This window comes from Cornus florida, unplaced genomic scaffold, assembly GCF_030987335.1.
Source record: "Cornus florida cultivar Cherokee Brave unplaced genomic scaffold, ASM3098733v1 CherokeeBrave_3.0.0_Hap2_Chr06, whole genome shotgun sequence".
NCBI classification, from domain to species: domain Eukaryota; kingdom Viridiplantae; phylum Streptophyta; class Magnoliopsida; order Cornales; family Cornaceae; genus Cornus; species Cornus florida.
In genome coordinates this window covers 45,426,815-45,448,254 of record NW_026775576.1, presented here as the reverse complement: position 1 = coordinate 45,448,254, position 21,440 = coordinate 45,426,815, and positions in this window count along the sequence as shown.

Sequence of the window (21,440 nt, the reverse complement as noted above, 5' to 3'; positions counted from 1 at the left end):
GCTATTTGGAGCTATTATACAGTGATTCAGGGTAGAAATAGGGACTCTCTAATTTCGGTTCCTTCTTCTAGGGGTATTTTTAGTGTGAGATCTTTCTTTGACTATGTGGCAGTGTCAGATGGGTCATTTTCGTGGAAAGCGGTATGGCATTCCAAGGCACCGTCTAGATTGGCGTTCTTTGCCTGGACGACGACGTGGGGTAAGATTTTGACTATTAATAATTTGAGGAGGATGAAACATACCATTGTTAACTGGTGTTACATGAGTAAGTGTAATGGAGAGTCGGCGGATCACCTTTTTTTGCATTATCCATTAGCTTTTGATGGTTGAAGCCTTTTGTTGGGTTTATTAGGCGTCACATGGGTTATGCCTAGATCCACAAGAGGGTTGATGGAGGTTTGGAGAAGGGGATATGTGGGTCCACAGGCTAGAGGTTATTGGAGGATGGCTCCCTTGTGTCTTTGGTGGTGTTTGTGGACAAGGCGGAATAGAAGAGCTTTTAAAGGTGAGGAATCTTCAATTGAGGTCTTGAAATCTTCTATTATTAGTTCTCTTTGCTTTTGGGGTTCGGGTAGGATTTGCCATTCCCCGGAGGAGACAATTGATTTTCTCGCTTCTTTGGGGGACTATAGTTCCTTGGTTTTATTTTCTATCTTCTTGTATTCTTCCTTGTATTCGGGATGCGTTCCCCTTTTGAACACCTTTTATGATTATTCTTACTTATCAAAAAAAAAAAACACTCTTCTTTAGGGGGAGTTACAGTCCTCATTGTATACATAGATGATATTATTGTCACTGGTAATGATCAAGCCGAAAGGGAAACTCTTAAAGCTAAGCTGGGCACGGAATTTGAAATAAAAGACCTAGGCAAGCTGAAATACTTCTTGGGAATTGAAGTTGCTCGCTCCAAAGAGGGAATTTTCTTCTCACACTAGAAGTATGTGATTGATTTACTAAAAGAAACATGAAAGACAAGTTGTAAGCCCGTGGAGACTCCCATTGAACCAAATCATAAGCTTGGAGAAGTTATTGATAATGAGCCAGTTGACAAAGGAATGTATCAAAGACTTGTTAGAAGTTTAATATACTTGTCTCACACCAAGCCTGACATCGGCTATGCAGTTGTTGTAGTGAGCCAATTCATGCACAACCGAAAGGAAGTACATCTCCAAGCTATAAACAGAATCCTGCGTTAAAAGCCTAGTGGAAAGTGATGAATATACTTCAATGTTCCCAATTTTTGTGTTAAAAGCCTATGATCATGTTAGCTGGAATTTCTTGGGTTTCGGAGAGAGATAGAGGAGATGGATCAAGGCGTGCATTTTCTCTGTCAGGTTTACTTTGTTGGTGAATCCATGTGGGGTTTTTTTTTGCAGTTCTCATGGTTTGAGGCAAGGGGATCCCCTCTCCCCCTTCCTGTTCATTATTGTTATGGAAGCTCTTAATAGGTTGATGAGAAGGGCTGTGGATTTAGGATTTATCAGGAGTTTCAGGATGGGTCTAGGTTCAGTTCAGCAGATGGAGATCTCTCACTTACTTTTTGCGGATGGCACTTTAGTTTTCTGTGAGGCAGATATGTCCCAACTAATATATTTGTGATGTGTTCTGGTTTGCTTTTAGGCAGTTTCAGGTTTGAAAGTTAACGTGGGTAAGAGTGTGCCTATTCCTATGGGGGAGATTCAGGAGGTGGCTTTTCTTGCGGCAGTCTTAGGGTGTGGGACGAGTTCCTTCCCTACTACTTATTTGGGCTTGTCGTTGGGTGATTTGACAAGGAGGGTGGGAAGCTGGGACCCGGTGATAAAGCGTTTCAAGAGAATGTTGGCTAGGTGGAAAAAGCAATATCTTTCGAAGGGCGGGAAATTTATTTTGGTGAAGAGTACATTGTTCAGTCTTCTAACTTATTTTCTTTCGCTTTTCCAGATCCATTCCTCTATTGTTGGAAGACTTAAGATGCTTTAACGTAACTTCCTTTGGGGCGGCCGGAGGGAGGAGTTTAAGTTTCTTCTTGTCCAGTGGGAGCAGATTTGTAGGCCTTTTTTGTTGGGCTGTTTTGGGATTAGGAGGGTAGCCCCTTTCAACAGAGCGCTCCTAGGTAAGCGGTTTATGGAGATTCGGTAGTGAAAGGTATATGTTATGGAGGAGGGTTATTTCATGTCACTTTGGGGAGGGGAGAGGGGGATGGTCATTTAGGCCGATTAGATATGCTGTCAGCGTGGGGCTGTGGAAATTCATCCAGAAAGGATGGGATAAGTTCTCTAATCATATTAGATTCAAAGTTCAAGAGGGAAGGGACATCCGGTTTTAAGAGGATACTTGGTGCGAGGATCGCCCATTATCTTGTTTGTTCCCAAGGTTGTTTAGGATTACTGTTGATAGCCATACATTGGTAGCTGACTGTTATCGACTCGATAGTGGTACATTTTCTTGGGATGTGTAATTCCTGTGATCCTTTCAAGATTGGGAGTTGGATGATATGACTGGCTTATTGGATCTTTTGTATAAACAGGAGGTGGATGGTACTGGTTCAGATTCCTTGACTTGGGTGCCTTCTGTGCAAGGGACTTTTTAGGTCCGTTCCTTTTTCCTTTATTCCAATTTCCTGTGGAAAATGGTTTGGCATTCGAAGGCTCTTCTTAGGGTGGCTTTTTTTGTTTGGACTTGTGGAGGGAAATCTTCCCACTATTCACAACACATCACGTGTCCACAAGAAAATAAAGGCCTAACATGAGAATGACCATCCCAAAAGCCCAATACAGTTAAGAGCCCATCGAAAGAGACACCGAAACTTCAAGTTGGCCAAGCAAAAGAAATAAAGTCCAACCCAAGGTCATTCAAACCACTCTCCATAATGCCTGCCATGAATGGAGATCGCATAAAATTAGGGGCCATGATTGCTCACGCACAAAACTGCTAAAAACGGCCACAAGAAATTCTCTGTAAAAATATATAAATAAGACATCTATAATCGAATGAAGAGATCCATCTTTCTGCTTAAATTTCTTCTATAAACCTTGCCTCCATTCTGTCATAGTTCTCTTACTATTAACTTCAAATTTATCTTTAAGTGTCTTGGTGTTAAATTTTTAGCACCAACACTTTGGCGCCGTTTGTGAGAAGCTCTACAAAAAAGCCTCTCACTATCACTTTTTCATGCGACATCGCTACAGAATGCCGACAGAATTAGATGTCGTTCAGCTACAGCAACTGTAAATCATGCAGAAAATGTGCGAGGAGATGCAAGCACAGTCTAAGATCCTACGACAAGTCAAAGAAACCAGCACCGAGCAGATCAATGCGTTAAAGCAAGCCAACGAGACTAACATAGAGCAAATCAATGCTCTGCGCTAGGAGAATGAGGGACTCCAGGCTACCACCCAGCAGGTTAGTTGACCTCCCCAGTGGAACATTGACCAGCGCCGCTTAGTCCTCTACTCGAACATCAGAATGAATCGGTAGATCCGCCTTCAGCACCTCATGTCCAAGGGCTCAACAACCCTCCTTAGCAACCAAGGGCTCCTCGGTAGCAACTCAATATGCCGCACAATGGTTTAGACTGAAACGATGGAGACCAAACAGCAAGTCAGTCCCGTATCATGGCAAACTCCACATTGGGAGGATTGCAAGCCATGCGGACTCAAGCCTTGGAGGATCATGCCGAAACAAGAAGAAGAAATACCTAGGTCCCAAACAAGTATCACCATGCCAGGAAACAAAGTTCTAGCAAAATTTCGAAGGGAAGTAGATGAGCGGATCAAAGGCCTACAAGCCAAAACACCTAAGGACATGGCGCGGGAATTTATTGCCTCTATAATCAAGACTCCCTTCAAAGATGAAATAGAACAGGTTGAGAGATCCAAGAAGTTCACTATGCCAAAATTCATCAGGTTCAATGGGACCGGGGATCCCTTCCAGCATTTAGACCACTACAGCCAAGAAATGACTCTAGAAGCACGAAACGACCTCTTCATGTGCAAAATCATTCCATCCAGCCTCATAGGAGTAGCGTTGGAATGGTTCAAGAACCGACGACATAAGTCAATCTCGAACTTCGAGACATTGTGTACGGCCTTTCTAGCCCAATATTGCGGAAATAAGAAGTAAAAGAAGACCATCTCCAGTCTCTTCACAATTCGACAGATGAAAGGAAAAAGGTCTCCAAACCTTCCTCACTCGGTTTAACATGGAGTCTTCAGGTATTCCAGACTGCAATTAGGCTACAGACATAGAGGCATTCAAAATAGCTATGATCTAGGGCACACGGTTCCACTCCTCACTAGTGAAGAAGACTCAATTAGACATGTCAGAATTGAAAGCAAGGGCACAAAATTACATCAGACTTGAAGAGAACAAAATGACAAGGCAGTAGAGGGCAACGCTGGTTAAGGTGGAAAGCCGACCAAGAGAACGGCCAAGCACCTCAAAAACTCAGTGAGAACTACCAAGTATCGAAGGTAGGGCTCTTGAGAAGAGGTCACGAACTACAGAGGTCACACCACTCAAAACCACGCTGGCAAGACTGTACCAGGAAACCAAGGGCAGGAAAATATTCTAAATTGCCCCACCAATCATGCAACCAATGGATTAAAGGGATCAGAGTAAGCACTGTGCATTCTATAGTGATTTTGGGCACCTAAATAATGATTGCAGGAGTCTAAGAAGACAGACAGAGGCTTTGATAGCCAATGACGAGTTGGCAGAATACCTAACCAACCCAGGCCATCAGAGGCCATCCGAGTGGACCAAACCAACCCAAAGGAAGCAACAGACAGCCAGCCCATTCGAGTCATTAACATGATTTATGGCCATCCGGAGGAAGATGAGCAGCTAGAAAATTCTTACAGGGTACAACTCAAGTAAGCTCACAAACTACAAATGATTGGGGAGATCAACACAATTAAGTGCAAATTAAGTTCAATCCAGATTTCCTTCCACGAAGGAAATCTTAAGAGGGTGCAGCAACCACACGAGGATCCTCTGGTGATCAGCCTTCTAGCAGCAAACTATCTAGTCAAACATGTCCTTGTTGACCTTAGAAGCAGTGCCAACATAATAACCAAATGGACATTCGATCAGCTAAAAATCACTCCAAATCAAATCCATCCCATCGGAAACCCCTTGGTAGGATTCGATGGAAGACGAGTAGAGCCAGTGTGCGTAGTCACACTATTAGTCACTGCAGCCAAAAGAACTTTGAAGGAGAATTTTGTGATAGTGGACTACCCATGGGTTGTTGGAATCTTTTGTTGGGCTTGTTTGGAGTAGTGTGGGTCACGACTCACTCTACGAGAGACTTGATAGGGCTTTGAGGTGGGGCGGTTGTGGGCCTCCATGCTAGAGGGTATTGGAGGATGGTCCCTTTGTGTCTTTGGTGGTGCCTATGGAGGGAGCGTAACTGTAGAGCCTTCGAAGGAAAGGAGGCCTTGACTGCTGTTCTCAAACATAATTTATTTCCTTTCTTTTCTTTTGGGGATCGGGGAGATTATGTGGCTCCTCGGAGGAGTTTATTGATTTCCTGTCTTTCTTGGCGTCTTAGCCATTTTATATTTGGGACGCATTCCCCTTTTGAACGCTTTTTTATTGAATTTTTACATATAAAAAAAAAATAAAAAGATAAGTGGACATCCACCCAACCTACAATTTGCTTATGGGCCGAGGCTGGATACATCGAATGGAAGGGGCCCCTTCAACCCTGCACCGAGTCACGAAGTGCATTAGTCCTAACAGACGTGAAATCATAGACATCTGGGGAGATCAAGTAGTAGCGAAGGAGTGTTATCATACTATTATTATGCCATATGACAAGGGGAAGCAGCCACTGAAATCGCAATTACCGAGCTCCTCTTGGCTTGTTTTCAAGTGGTTTCGGGGTTGAAAATTAATGTGGGGAAAAACATTATTGTCCTTGTGGGAGAGGTGCCACAGATTCAAGAGCTGGCTTGTGTGTTGGGTTACGGGGTTGATTCTCTACCTATCTTGTATTTGGGGCTACCTTTGGGATCTTCGCTAAGGAGGGTGGCAGTATGGGATTCAGTTATTTAGTGTTTTCAAAAGAGACTTTTGGGGTGGAAAAAGCAGTACGTGTTAAAAGGAGGTAAGCTAACCCTTCTAAAAAGCACTCTCTCCAATCTGCCTACTTACTTCATGTCCTTGTTCCCTTTGCCCAGCACAGTGGCAAGGAGGCTTAACCAGATTCAGGGGAATTTTCTGTGGGGTTCCATGAGTGAGGAGTTTAAATATCATTTAGTAAATTGGGAGACAGTGTGTACCCCCATAAAGAAAGGAGGGTTGGGGATTCGTAGGCTGGAATGGGTAAATAAAGCTTTACTTGGGAGGTGGTTGTGGAGATTTGGGTGCAAGAAGGCTGGTTTGTGGAGGAGGATTGTAGCTTGTGGGTTTAGAGAAGAGAGGGGCAGATGGATGTCCTGTGAGGTATCTTCTCCAGTGGGCTTGGGTGTTTGGAAGGGTATTAGGAGGGGTTGGGATGAGTTCTCTAAGTGAATTAGGTTTAGAGTTGGGAATGGGAGGTTCATTAGATTTTGGAAGGATTTGTGGTGTGGGGATGTAGTTTTGCAGAGGAGATTCCCTCGTTTGTTTAGAATTATTATGGATAAGCATGCCATGGTTGTTGACCATTATCAGCTTGATAATGGGAGAGTTCATTGGGATGTGAAGTTCCGCAAAAATTTTAATGACTGGGAGATGATGGAGATTACAGAGTTGTTGGGTTTATTGTACAGTCAAGAGGTGGAGAGGGAGGGCAGGGATAGGATGGTGTGGGAGGGAAGTCCCAGTGGGGTGTTTGAGGTGAGATCATATTATCGGAGCCTTACGGAATCTGTCCACACGGCCGATCCTTGGAAAGTTGTTTGAAAATCTTCAGCTCCAATTAAGATGGCATTTTTCACATGGACGGTGTCTCTGGGAAGCATTCTTACTATGGACAATCTAAGGCGAAGATGCCAAATCGTTGTGAATTGGTGCTTTATGTGCAAAAAGGGAGGAGAATCTGTCAACCATCTACTGTTGCATTTCCCAATTGCATCCGACATTTGGGCCATGTTCTTGGCTATTTTTGGTGTGGATTGGGTTTTGTCAAAAGATAAGAAAGGGATGCTGGAGACATGGAGGGGGAGGCATGTGCTTAGAAGAGTTAGAGACGGGTGGAGGACTTCTCCCCTTTGTATATGGTGGGGCCTGTGGCGTGAGAGAAATTCGAGAGCCTTTGGAGGAGTAAAATCCCCCATTTGGGTGCTTAAATCGAGAATTTTACATTCTCTCTTCTTTTAGGTGAATGGGAGAAGCAGCTCCTCCTCGATTAATCTTTTAGAGTCAGTAGATAATTTGCATTTGTAAAGGCATTTATGGTGCCTGCATCTTTTTATTGTCAAGTTTGCTCCCCTTTGGTTGAGCATTTCTATTTATTGAATTATTCTGATTTACCTATCAAAAAAATATGAGTTGTCCAGTGGCTTCATTGTATCCCTAAGGTTCTTTGCCCCAGGAACCAAATAACATAATCACCAAATAAAGTTGTACAAACAACATTAAAACAGCGATATCTGGTCACCAATGCGGTGCACACTTGTCTGGTCTGGATAGGCTTACATAACTTCCAGTTTAAGTCTTTTATCTGTTTTTGGTTTCATTGCATGTTCCTTTGTCTCAACTATACCACTAATCCTAGTGAATTCACAGACTTCTTTATTGTTATTTTGGTTCCTCTTCACAATAGTATACATATAGCTTCAGCAATTTTCATGTATCATGATAGGGACAGGATCAGAAATAACTATTTTCCAACTTATTAATCAAGATCTTGTGAACTACAGATTTGACGGATCTTTGTTTACTGGAAGGATTAAATTCTATTCCTTCTTCCACTATTTAAAATGTTATGGACCCAATCTACAACCATTTCTGGAACCAACCTCCTTAGATGCAGAAAAAATCGTAAACAAAGAGAAGAAAAATAAGAATATGAACTGATTTGTAGAGGCCTAATTGTGAAGACACTCGTGTCACCCTTATAATCTTGTGAAAACCTATGAAGTCTCTGGATTCTCCAATGGATGACAACATGCTTGGAAATTGAAGTACATAACAAAGGAATTAGGAATGAAAAACATCCCTTAAGTACATCGTGCTAAAAAATGGTTTTAAGTACATCGATCAATGGCAGATATTGATATGTTTTAGATCAGTTACAAGTTTTGATTACAAAAAACTTAAAAATTGAAATACCTGAATCCAAGTGACAGTCAAATTGGTCAAACTACCTCCAATTTGAAATCAATATGGAAAGAAACTAAGGCAGAAATTATGGGACACGTCATAGACTCACAATCTTTAATTGTATCGGATCAAATAGTAGACTAACAGCAGTGGCGTTGCCAGAACATCGTAAAGTGAAATATAAGCATATTTGCAGTGTTTAAGAACATAGAAAATAAACTAGTGAAAAAAAAAGGGGCAAAAACATCTAAACTAGTGAAAAAATAAACTAGTGAAGACGGGCCACAAAAAAGCAGAAAAGTAAGAAGTCCGAGAATTACTTACAGCAGTACATAATCCATGTCGGATATTAAGGTGTCAGCTAGGTAAGGTTCTGTGAAGAGAACATAACTTTGCAAAAAAATTTGCTGATTCTGCTTGTCAACTTGTTTGACAACTCGTATTCTCGTGACAGCAAAAACAGAACATTCTTTAATATCATCTTTGGTGGGGAATTGAACCAAATCATGCCAAATCAAGTAGAACATATCACCATGGAAATGAAAAAATAACGGTTTACAAGCAAGATGAAGATGATAGTTACGGTAGAAAGCACGATTTAAACCTAAGATAGGCGCTGTGATCGAAATTTTGAGGTCCAAATCATATGCGAATAAGCCGCTAGCTTCATTTTTATTAACCCAAACCCAGTATAAAGTATTGTCCAACACTGCAGGAGGGCGGTTTCTAGCGATATCACATGGTAAATTAGGAAAATTAGAGTCTAGTATTTCCCAAGAATCGCCTGTCACGTCATAGGCAAGGAGGAACTTGGAGAACTTGGAACCCAATATGATCCTTTTGGAAGTGTCATGATAAACTGCAAACAATCCAAGATCGGCTTGTAGACAGCTTGGAGGTTTTGAAATAGGTGTCGCCCTCTTCGTGCACGGGTCAAATACCTTCCCGCGCACCACAAGGGTGTTTTTCATCATAAGAATTCGGGAATTCGCTGAAGATATAAATCTTACCAACAACAGCCACCGCCCTAATGTACGATTTTACGTGGTTCATAATAGTACCCTTTTTCCACCGCCCCGAGATGCTGCTAGCATCCTCAGACAGGATGCAGGAACCATAAAAACTGTGTATTTTGGAGCCGAGACCCACACAGCATCTCGACCATGGCATCATCTTCTTCTTCGGCATTGGTTTGATTGCAATCAGGGGATTTTTTATTCCGCACTCTATCTTCCTTCTCTTGCAAGTCGGGCAACGGTCGACATCCTTCTTCTTGCCTAATTTAATTGCGTACCAATTCGTTTCTGTTTGAAAATATTCACCTTTATCTCTACCACTTTCAGAATATTCACCCACACACGTACGGAGATAGACAATTTTTTCGAGTGCTGCCATCAATCTTCGTCGCTCTTCTCCTTCTCGATCTAGGGTTTCACAGTCGGAACTTACAATGAAGAGGTGAGGCCTCCAACACCAAGGTCGGTCAATGAAATAAATATGGATGGGCCACACAAAAAAAATTGTTTCCAAACAAAAGCCTGTTAATTTGTTTTGAGATTTGGAATTATAATTGGAAAAGACTAGGATTGTAATTAAAAATATAATTATGTTTGAAATAAACTGAAATTTATAATAAAAAATTAGTAAAAAGTTAAATTTTGTACTTGTTCAGGGAATTAGCTTACAAAAATTTCCTTCAAATCTCATAAATTCTGATTTCCTTTTAAAATCCCATGATTCCAAACAAATCAAATTTGATTTAATTAATAAAATATTGTAACAAATACGATAACATTAATTATAATGAAAAAAATATATTGTTATGTTAATTAATAAAAGAAAAACATTGAGACAAATAAATAAATAAAAGAAAAACAAAAGGATAATAATCACGAGAAATAAATGAAATTAAATAATTTTTATAAATTTATTACCTTACCTTTTTTTTTTTATATACAAATTGATAACCACATAATTTATACATTATTTAACTCTAAAATTATATTTGTTTGTTGTTTATTTTATATTATTTTTTTTAATTATGCTATTTTTGTGTTTTTCTAGGTTATAGGTGACTTTTAAGGGGGAAAAAAAAAAACTCAAATCCAATATCTAAAGAGGCTCAAGACTCTTTTGTGCATATTTTACTATTTTGGCCATAACTCTCAACTCCGGTACCGTATTAATGCAAGCCCAGATCTAGGGTTTCACATTTGGAACTCGCAATGAAGAGGTGAGGCCCTCCAACACTAGGTATTTAATTATTTATTGTTGGATTAATTTTATTTTATTCATTTACATGAGTGTATTTAATTATTTTCAATTTGATATTTATAATATTTTAATTAAGTATATTTATTTTTATATTTTTGGTAATTAATTTTGTGCTTTGATTATGTTTGGTATTTGATGTGTAGTTAGATTTAATTTTGGAATTTTTGTGTAATTAGATTGAGTTTTGGGGTTGTAATGGAATTTGACAAAACTTTGGAGGCAAGTTGGTAATTAATGAGAAGTTAGAATTTTGGGACTTGGGATTCTTTTTCTTGGATGCCTTGGTGAGTTAGGATTCTTTTCATTGGATGCCTTGGTGAGTCATTCGACGCACCAAAAGGAATTGAGAAAGAAAAAAAAAAAAGAAAGAAAAGGAAAAAGAGGAAGAAGAAATAAATAATGATGTGGGAATTAAATGATGAGGTTGGAAGTTATTTGTGTATAAATAGGAGAGGGGGTATTTGGGAGAAAATAGAGAGAGTGAGATAAATGATCAAAGGAGGAAATTGGAGAAGAAGAAGAGAGGAAGTAGAAAAAGGTGGCTGGAGTTGATGAATTTTATTTCCGGCGAAATAGATGGTGTGGTCAATAGCTAGTTGTAATAAAGTGTGTAGTGTGACCAAATTTAAATTTAGAGAATGCCACTACCACTACTAACTATAAATGTAACTAGAGTAAGTAGAGATCGTCCTAAGGGAAATGAGGTGTATTTTTACTTGGAAATCAATGTTGAATTAGTAGGTTGAATGATTAAAGATGGTTGGGTTGGTTAATTAAACTATAATTTAAACTAAATAGAAGCAATGCGAAGCAACTAGAGTAAATAAAGTGTAAAGAATATAATAGAAAGGTCTTGGGACTTAGAGTTCACCACTAAGCACTACCTTCCTAGACATTTAATTTTTGATGGATTAGGGGGATTGTATATTGCAAAAGAGAATGTGTGCCATTAATTGAATTCTCAAGCATGAATGGCCAAGTAAGCATGCATTGTCTAGCCAAACTAATGAATAGCACAACATATCAAATTAAGCCATTATGCCTTCTTTAAGTCCACAATTAATGTACATCATCGAATTAGAGAAATATATTACTTGCATTCATAAGCATGGAACATCAAACAACAAGCATGAATTGTCCTCTTATTTAAGAAAGTAAGGCAACTACACTACAATTAAGCTAGTGGCATGAAAATTAAACTAATTAAATTAAGGAGGAGGCACAATCCATCAAGAAATAAGTATGTACCATCAAACAAATCACAAGAGTAATCTATTTAAGCACTATGCTTTAATCATTACTAGATTCATAGTATCAACACACATAGACATGCATCAATATCACAAAATCTAGAAATAAACACATGAACATTAACTCTAGCATACATAGACATATGGATAGAATTAAATGATCAATTGAAAGTGTTAAACCACATAAATCATTATAGAAACAAGATTCATATATATATAAATTGTCAAGACAAACATTACAACAAAATCCCCTTTAATTACAAAGCATCAAAGCCTAGGAGGCATGCGTAGGGCTATCTCTAGCCCCAAGAGAATGGTTTAGCCACTCATTGATGTTGTCATCCAACCCTTAAGGGCTATCTTCATGGTAGAAATGATCTTCTTCTCCTTAGTGGAAACCCTAGATGAGTGGAAAAACTTTCCAAATGGTGCGTATATCTCTCTCTCTCTCTAGAATCCTTCTATCTCTATGTTGAAATGGTTCCTTTCTAAGTGTATCTATGGTTCTCTTCTTCTCCTCTAAATAGCCAAAATCCTTATATACATAGATACATTTGAGCTACCTATATAAGGATTTTGGCTATTTGGAGGAGAAGAAGAGAACCATAGATACAATTAGAAAGGAACCATTTTCAACATAGAGATAGGAGGAGTCTAGAGAGAGAGAGAGAGATATACGCACCATTTGGAAAGTTTTTCCACTCATCTAGGGTTTTCACTAAGGAGAATAAGATCATTTCTACCATGAAGATAGCCCTTGAGGGTTGGATGACAACATCAACGAGTGGCTAAACCATTCTCTTGGGGCTAGAGATATAGTTCTCTTCTATGGTATCTATGGTTCTCTTCTTCTCCTCCAAATAGCCAAAATTCTTTTCTATGTTGAAAATGGTTCCTTTCTAATTGTATCTATGATCAGACCTTGTGCACTAAGACCTCCAAATAATTGCACTATAAGCATACCTTTTAATTCCTGTAACTCTGTTTTTCTCGCACTTGAGGTAGTTCGATCGTTCACAAGGGTGCTTCAATCGATTGAACTATGGCAATGCATTTTTGGAATAATGACAAAACTGAGATATTTTCGGGATATTTTGGGAAAAGGACAAAAGTGGTAGGTGGGGATAAGATCAAAAATGTTCGATCGATTGAAAAGGGAAATTTTCTGAGAATAAGGACAAAAAGCTCGATCCATCTTGGCATGGTTGGAACGATCACTGTGTGATCGATCGGAGCTTGTTTTGATCGATCGAAGAAGACTATTTTTCACTACTTTGCTTCCACTAAGCTCGAGATTGCTTCTTTTCAGCTCTAATTTAGCTGAATTGACTTATTTTGGGGATAAGTGCTTAAAAAGGAAAATAACACAAAATTAGACTAAAATGGAAAAATAAAATAGAATATGGTACTAGAACATTCAAGCTTAAGAGGTTTAAATGCGCACTTTTCAGCGCTTATCACACCCCCAAACTTACATATTACTAGTATCTAGCAATGAACTACGAAGAAAATAAAGAAATGAATAACTATACAACTATGAACTAGAAAGAAATAAATGGATAACGCCACTTTCGTAGGGATCACGATTGCATTTAGCATATGCAATAAGCCTTTTAAACCCCTATGTTACCTCTAGTGGACGAGTAAAGTCTCGTGAGGGTTTCCAGAACTGATACCAACAAACATTTAGCTCATTCTCATTAAACAGACACCAATATTCCAAACAAGCATTGGGAGAAAACTATCTTAAGTAAGTAATTTTTCAACCATTTACAAACAATCTTCCAAAATCTCAACAACATGCAAGCAAGCATGGTCCTCCACATATCAAGACAATGATCATGCAAGTCAAAACAACTCTAAAATTCTTTTTGAGTGAACCGGCATCAAATATGTTGCTATCTAAGCCAACTAAAGAAATGATCACATCCTTACCCTCAAATTAGCACACAAATCTAATACCGATCATTAAGACAGCGAGTGGACCTTTTATTAAAGCTTTATTGATCTAGGTGCGCTTATTCTTTTCACTCGAATTATTTTTTATTTTTATTTTTTTTCCCTTATCCCTAAGGATCAAAGATGGAAGCATAGCGCAATGTATTGATCTATTAAGTTTTCTAGCGATCCATGAGGTTGAGCGTTAGATAAATGACTCCCAAACCAGACGGCTTTATGGCATTAGGCATTTAAACACCCCTAAGGACTTACAAGCTCAAATCGACTAGGTTACAAATCAAAACTACCTCCATCTAATCATTTCACACTTCTCACCTTTTGGGAGAAACTCTCACTTTTTTTTTTCTTTTATTTATATATATATATATTTGTTTTTGCAATAATTTCTTATCCTTTTTCTTTTTCTTTTATTTTTTATTTTTGGTATTATTAACCTAGAGTTTGGGCCATCCACCTTTCGGCCCAAGAAATAAAGTGTTTGATGAGGTTAGAATCCCGGCTACTTAGTGATAGGGGTTTGTTATCCACCTTTATCAAGAATGAAAGTTTTCAATGCACTACTAGCTCAATTGGGATATAACAAAATCAATAATCAACAAAGCATGTACCCCACAAATGAATGCTATTGTCTGTCTGTGCTAGTGTAGAATCCTAGAGTGAATCTCAAAACAATCACAAAATCAAGATGATGTGGACCACAAGTGCAAACATGATAACAATCAATCTTTCGAAAAATTTACTCCTAAATGACATTCACAAAGCATACAAGTAGTATTGGACTCTCAAATCAAGCAATTTTTAAATTTTAAGTAATATAGTCCTCAAAAAATCAAAATCATCGCAAATATCGATCTTAAATCTCAATCATGCATTTAAAGCTTAACTTAAATAGAATGCAACAAAGTCACCTTACCTCCAAACTTATATCGCACATTGTCCTCAATGTGCAATGAAAACAATGGAAAAGATGGAAAAAAATATATCGTGGTGGTAAAGACATGATGAGCACTGAAGAGTACGCATTTAAACCACTTAAGCTTAGGTATTCTAGACCTTTATCTGTCTTACTTTCCCGTCTTAGACTAATTTCATGTTATTGTCATTTTCAGGCACTTGTTTCCAAAATAAGTTAATTCAGCCAAATTAAGAGCATTAAAGAAGTAATCTCAAGCTGAATTGAAGAATGGATCAAAGTGGAAGCAAAGTGGTGAAAATCTACAAACTTCGATCGATCAGGAATATGTTCGATTAATCTCACATTGATCGATCTAGCCATTTCAAGATGATCCAAGCCTTTTTCCTTATCCAAAAGAATTCACCATCTTCGATCGATCCAACTTTTTTCGGATCGATTGAACTTCCTTGATCTTATCCTCACCTACCACTTTATCTTTATCCCAAAAATATCCCAAAATATCTCAGAGATTTGTTGTATTTTAAAAAGGCGCCGCCAAGGATGGATCAATCTCGTCAACATTGGATTGATCTCACCTAAGTTCGATCGATCTCATTAAAGTTCGATCGATCGACCCCTCTCTAATGTGAAATAAAACAGAGTCCAGCTCATTAAAAGATAGTCCATGGTGCAATCATTGAACGAGCCCTAGTGCAAGAGTCCAGACCATTGGGTGTGACACTTGAGCTACCTATATAAGGATTTGGAGCCATTTTAAGAGATACATTCATATATTGAGAGACATACTTAGAGATTAAGAAAAGAAAGGAGGCTAGAGCATAGAGAGACATACACCATAGTTGGGAGTTCTTCCATTCTTCTAGAGTTTCCATCAAGAAGGAGGTCATGCCTACTATGGAGATAGCCCTTGAGGGTTGGATGACTACTTTAATGAGTGGCTAAACATCTACTTGGGGCTAGAGTAGCCCCTAAGTTTGCTTCCTAGACTTAGTATTTTGTATATTCTTGGGGATTTGCTTGTAATAAATGTTTTAATCTTAGATTTATATATATATATCTTGTGGTTTCTACTTAATGTATATGGATTAATACTTTCAATTGATTATCTATTTCTAATAATATGTCTATGTATACTAGAATGGATGATTCATGTGCTTTTCTCTAGATTTAATGGAATTTATGCATGTCTATGTGTATGGATGAAGTTAATCTAGTGATGATCAAAACATAGTGCTTAATTGAACACTCTTGCAATTTATTTGATGATTCACACTTGTTTCTTGATGGATTGGGCCACACTTTTAGCTTGCTTAGTTTAATTTCCATGTCTTTAGTGTAGATGTAATGTAGTAGCTTAAGATTCATAGTTAGGTGGACAATCTATTCTTGTTTCTTGGTGTTCCATACTTATAAATGCAAAGAGTGTATGCCTCTAGATAGTTGTGTGTGCATAAATTGTGGTTTCATTGAATGGATTTTGGTCTCATTTGATAGGTTGTGTTTTTTATTTGAATTAGCTAGACAATCTATACTTATCTGACATCCATGCCTAGTTTCAATTAATGTCATACACACACCCAAGTTACAACTCAATTTCCCCATTGATATACAATTGCTAGTGTTTAGTAAAGTCAAACTTAGTGGTGAGCTCTAGTACCCCAAGTCCTCTCCTCTATATCTTTTTCCTATCTTATAAATCATTGTATTTTGTTTGCTTTAATTTCAATTGCATTGTAGTTTAATTAACCAAACAAACCATATTTTGATCATTCGACCTACTAACCCTATACATTGGTTCCATTGCAAATACGCCTTAAATCCCTTGGGACGATCCCTACTCACCTTAGCTACATTTTTAGTTTGAGGTAGTAGTGGCTTTTATAAATTTAAAACTTGGCCACATTACACATTCACTTTCTTTTGCACATCTTTAAGCGTTGGTGCAGTGACACACCAAGTTTTTGGCACCGTTCCCGGGGATTTGAATTAGCAATGCCATATTTCTTTGGAAACAAATAGGAATGAATACTCTTTTGATCGTGTCTTTACTTCATTTTTATTTTGTTTACATATTGTGTTTGTTCTTATTTGGCTAGGTGAATTGAGTAAGGAAGTTGAGCAATGGAGAATTGGAAAGCAAGGAGCTAAATTAAGCACAAAAAAAAGGCTAAAATCTAAAAATTGCAAAGCTAAGCAGAAAAATTGAAAAATAACTTAAAGTTGCTTAAGGACCATTTGTGAGATCTTTCTAACTTAATCTCTAGTTAAATCGTCAGCCCGTGTGGAGGCATGTTTTTAAATTCTTAAATAAATCGTGAGCCCGCGTGTAGGCAATTTAATTTTCTTTGCATATTGTTCAAGCATGGGAGTATGGGATCATCGTATGTGGAGATTTGTTGATTGATTTGTTGTGGGGGCGAAGTGATTGCTATTTGATTGCTTACTTGTTATTTGTTTTACTAGTGTATGCATGGTCGTAGGTTATTAAATCCTACTCTTATCCCTCTTAATTTGTATCTTGAATCGGTTGTTCGTAATCCTAGGAAAAGAGGTAGTTCTCATCACTCCATTTTATCAATGGAGGAGCAACATGACGACTATGTGGAGGACATTGGTCATGTAGATCAACAAGGCATCCTCCACCCTAATATGCATCATGATAATAATCAAGTACCAATAGGCATGCCTAGACCATTCATTCCACCACTACAACAACAAGGCCAAGTTCCTTTGGGAATGCCTCGGCCAATTTATGCTCCACAACCTCCTATTTTTCAAGGCAATCAAGGTGCTTATATAGCACCACCGGTTGTAAATCCTCTTCTTGCTTTAAGAGACCATTATGTGCCTAATGAATACAATGCACCCACATGCATTCAATTGCCCCCATTTAGAGCACATCATTATGAAATTAAACCGCAAACTATTCAAATACTTCCTAACTATTATGGACTTCCGAGTGAAGAACCTTACAAGCATTTGGATGAGTTTTTTGAAGTATGTTCCACCTTGAGATACACAGACATGCTAGAAGAAGTTTTAAGGCTTAAACTCTTTCCTTTTATCCTTAAAGACAAGGCAAAATATTGGTTCAACAATCTTAGGCCATTTTCGATAACTTCTTGGGCAGAAATGCAACAAGAGTTTATGAAGAAGTACTACCCGGTTTTTAAGACCAATGCCATGAGAACTTCAATTCGTGAATTTTCTCAAGGGGATGGGGAATCGTTTCATAAGGCATGGGAAAGGTTTAATGATTTACTTAGGAAGTGCCCATATCATGACATACCTAAGTGGCAATTAGTTCAATATTCCTTTGAAAGTTTTTCGGATAGTCACAAAGGTATGGTTGATGCATCTATAAGTGGTTTTTATCTTGATAAGCATGAGGATGATGTGTGGTGTCTTTACGAAAGCATGAGTAATAATTCAATGCATAGATCCTTATCTTCTAAAAATGGTAGAAACTTAGGTGGAAGGAAGAATGTGAGCTTATATCAAGTTGACAATTCAAATGACATAGCCGCCAATGTGAAATCTTTAACTCAAAGGTTTGATCAATTTTTGGTCAACCACAATTCGGCAAATCAAGTGTTTTCCTCCCCTAATCATGATCATCATACATCTAATGCATCTTGTATGACTTGTTCAAGTGTCTGTCACCATGGACATATGCAAAATGAGCATCATAAACAAGTAAATGCTACATTTGTCAACCAAGGGAATAATCCCTATGGCAATCATTATAATCCCGGATGGAGGAACCATCCAAACTTCTCTTGGAAAAGCCCAGGGGAAGGCTCAAACCCTCCCTAAGGTAGTTTTCAAAGGAAGTACGTTCCACCTCTAATGCAAAGCCAAGGTTCCCAAGGTTATAGATCATTTCAATCAAATGGCAATCAATTTTCTAACTCACATTTTCCTAATCAATCATCGTATTCTCAAGGAAATTCTAGGAGTCCTGCTTTTGAGGAGAAAGTGTTGACCGTTCTAGGCACTCTAGAGGCTAACCCTCAATTGCTTCATTCCTATTCTCAATCCATTGCTAAGCTAGAAACCCAAGTCGGTCAAATAGCTAGTACTTTGAATGCTAGAGAGAAAGGGAAGATGCCTTGAATACACCACTAAAGCAACAATATATTGTGGAAACTCATTCCTCATCAGAAGGTTCCACTATTGAATATGTCACTGCGGTGACGACCTTGAGAAGTGGGAAGATTGTGGACAACCAAGTGAGTATATCCAATGAAAAGAGTGAACCGGTGCAATCAAAAGTTGACATCCGTCTCGTTTCACATTTTATTCCTCATTCATTGCATTTACATGATCATCTTATTGAGAAAGTTGTGAAAAATGATTTGAAAGATGAATTGAACAATGATTTGAAAAATGATTTGAAGAATTTTTGTGTTGAAAACACTTCAAAGAAGGTATTTGAAAAAGATTTTGAGCCAAAGGCTTTATTTCCAGATGCCTTGAAAGGGTTCATTTCTCTTGAAAAATAAAAGACAAAGACCAATGAAATCATCGATGTGTTTAGGCAAGTGAAGATTAATCTTCCACTTTTGGATGCAATTAAACAAATTCCAGCTTATGCCAAATTTTTGAAAGATCTTTGCACCCAAAAGAGGAAGAACAAAAGCCAAGCACCAAAGAAAATGGTCTTAATCGAGCAAGTGAGCTCTATTTTGCAACATTACACTCTCCCAAAGTTTAAGGACCCGGTTCACCTACTACATCTTGTATCATTGGTGACCATGTCATTAATCGAGCTCTTCTTAACTTCGGAGCAAGTGTTAATATTCTTCCATATTCGGTATATGTTAAATTGGGCTTAGGAGACTTAAAACTGACATCGGTGGTTTTGCAACTTGCCGACCGATCCATCAAAAAGCCCTGGAGTATCATTGAGGATGTTTTGATTAAGATTGATAAGTTCTTCTTCCCCGTTGATTTCATTGTTATTGACACGGAACCGGTTCCAAATCTAAAGAGCCAAATTCCCGTTATCTTTGGCCGTCCCTTCTTGGAAACCTCAAATGCCAACATCAATTGTAGGACGAGGATAATGAAAATCTCATTTGGCCACATGAAAGTGAAGTTGAATATATTCAATCCAACCTTGAATTCAATGGATAAGCATGAAGATATTTGTGTTGTAGAAAAATATCATGACCATTAATGTGAAAAAATCGAGTCCTTGCTTGAACATAGAACTTCAAAAAATCCATCTTCCAATGTGAATTTGCAAACTGTGAATGCTTCAAAACCAAATGTTGAACAGGCATAGAAGCCTAAGAGTAGCTTTGATAAAGGACCATCGATGTCTTTTGAATTAAATCCAATGAGTTCTCTAGGGAACAATTTGTTGGATGGGATTCAAAGTGTTTTTCACCCCGTTAAGAAGGGGATGCATAACAAGATATTTGATCCAGGCTAAAAGAGGCCAATGTCTTGCTAGAGACGTTAAAGACTAGTGCTTCGTAGGGTTTACAACCCTATTCCTCTCTCATTTCTATTTAACTTTCATTTCTTGCATCGTCTAGATATATTCTGGGTTCATACATATGGTTAGGGATTTTGGTTGAGAATGCCTGCACTTTCACCTTTGAATTTAGCATTTTGTGCATGTTTGATCGATCTCAAAAGAGATTCGATCGATCGAGCTTCATACCTGTATCATACCTGCATATTTCACCTCTCTATCCCATCGTGCGAATTTATTCTAGATCGATCTAAGTGTCCCAAGATCGATCTTTAGTTCCAACACTTAGAAAAAAATTTGAACCCTACATAAAACATCCCTCTGTCAGATTGTTCGAACTTGTCTGCAGGTTTTTACCCATTTGATCGATCTAAGTTCATTCCAGATCGATCTAGGATTGATCGATCTATGTTCCTTTGTTGATTTTGACTTTGACTGCATTTTGATTTTTGAATTTCTAAAATAATATATATATATATATATATATATATATATATATATATATATATATATTAAGGTTTAGTTTGTTTTATTTATTTTCAAAAATTCCAAAAAGATTTTTATTTTTATTTTTTATTTTATTTTAAAATTTTCAAAATTCAAAAAAATATATATTTCTTTTATCTTATTGCATTTTAATCTATTTTATTTTATTTCCAAAAATCCAAAAATAATTTTACTTTTAATTTTCAAAAACTCAAAAAAAAATTAGTGTCGTTTTGAACTTAGATCGATCTGTGTTCTTCAAGATCAATCTATGTTCGATCGATCTGAGATTTTTCCTAATCGATCGAACCTGTTGAAGGCAGTTTTTAAAAATATAAGCCAAGGGTCATTTGGATTGATTCAAAGATCGATCCAAGACCTTAGCCCTCCTCTGTCATTGCTCATCATCTCTCCCACATTCGACAAGCTTCCAAACTCATTTTCTCCTCAGATCTCACTCACATCTCTTTCGGTCTCCACTTCTCTCGTTTGATTTGGTAAGTTGGATCCATTTTTAGGTTTTGTGCTTCAATCTTGTGTTCTTTGCACTTACCATGTTAGATTTGAGTTTCAATATTGATTTCTTGCCATATATGAGCTTTGAACATGTGTATATATATATGTATATATTTGTGTATATATTTTTTCAATTCTGAATGCGAATTTGGGGGTCATGTACCTATTCAAGTGACCAAACTTGTGTTGTTGATGTATGAGAGGGTCCAAGAGCTTGTTCGGGAGGCCCCCGTGTTATCCTCGTCACAGATCTGTGACTTTTAAAATTTTTCACAACAGTTTGATCGATCAAAGTTTTCTCTGGTCGATCAGAGAGAGATCG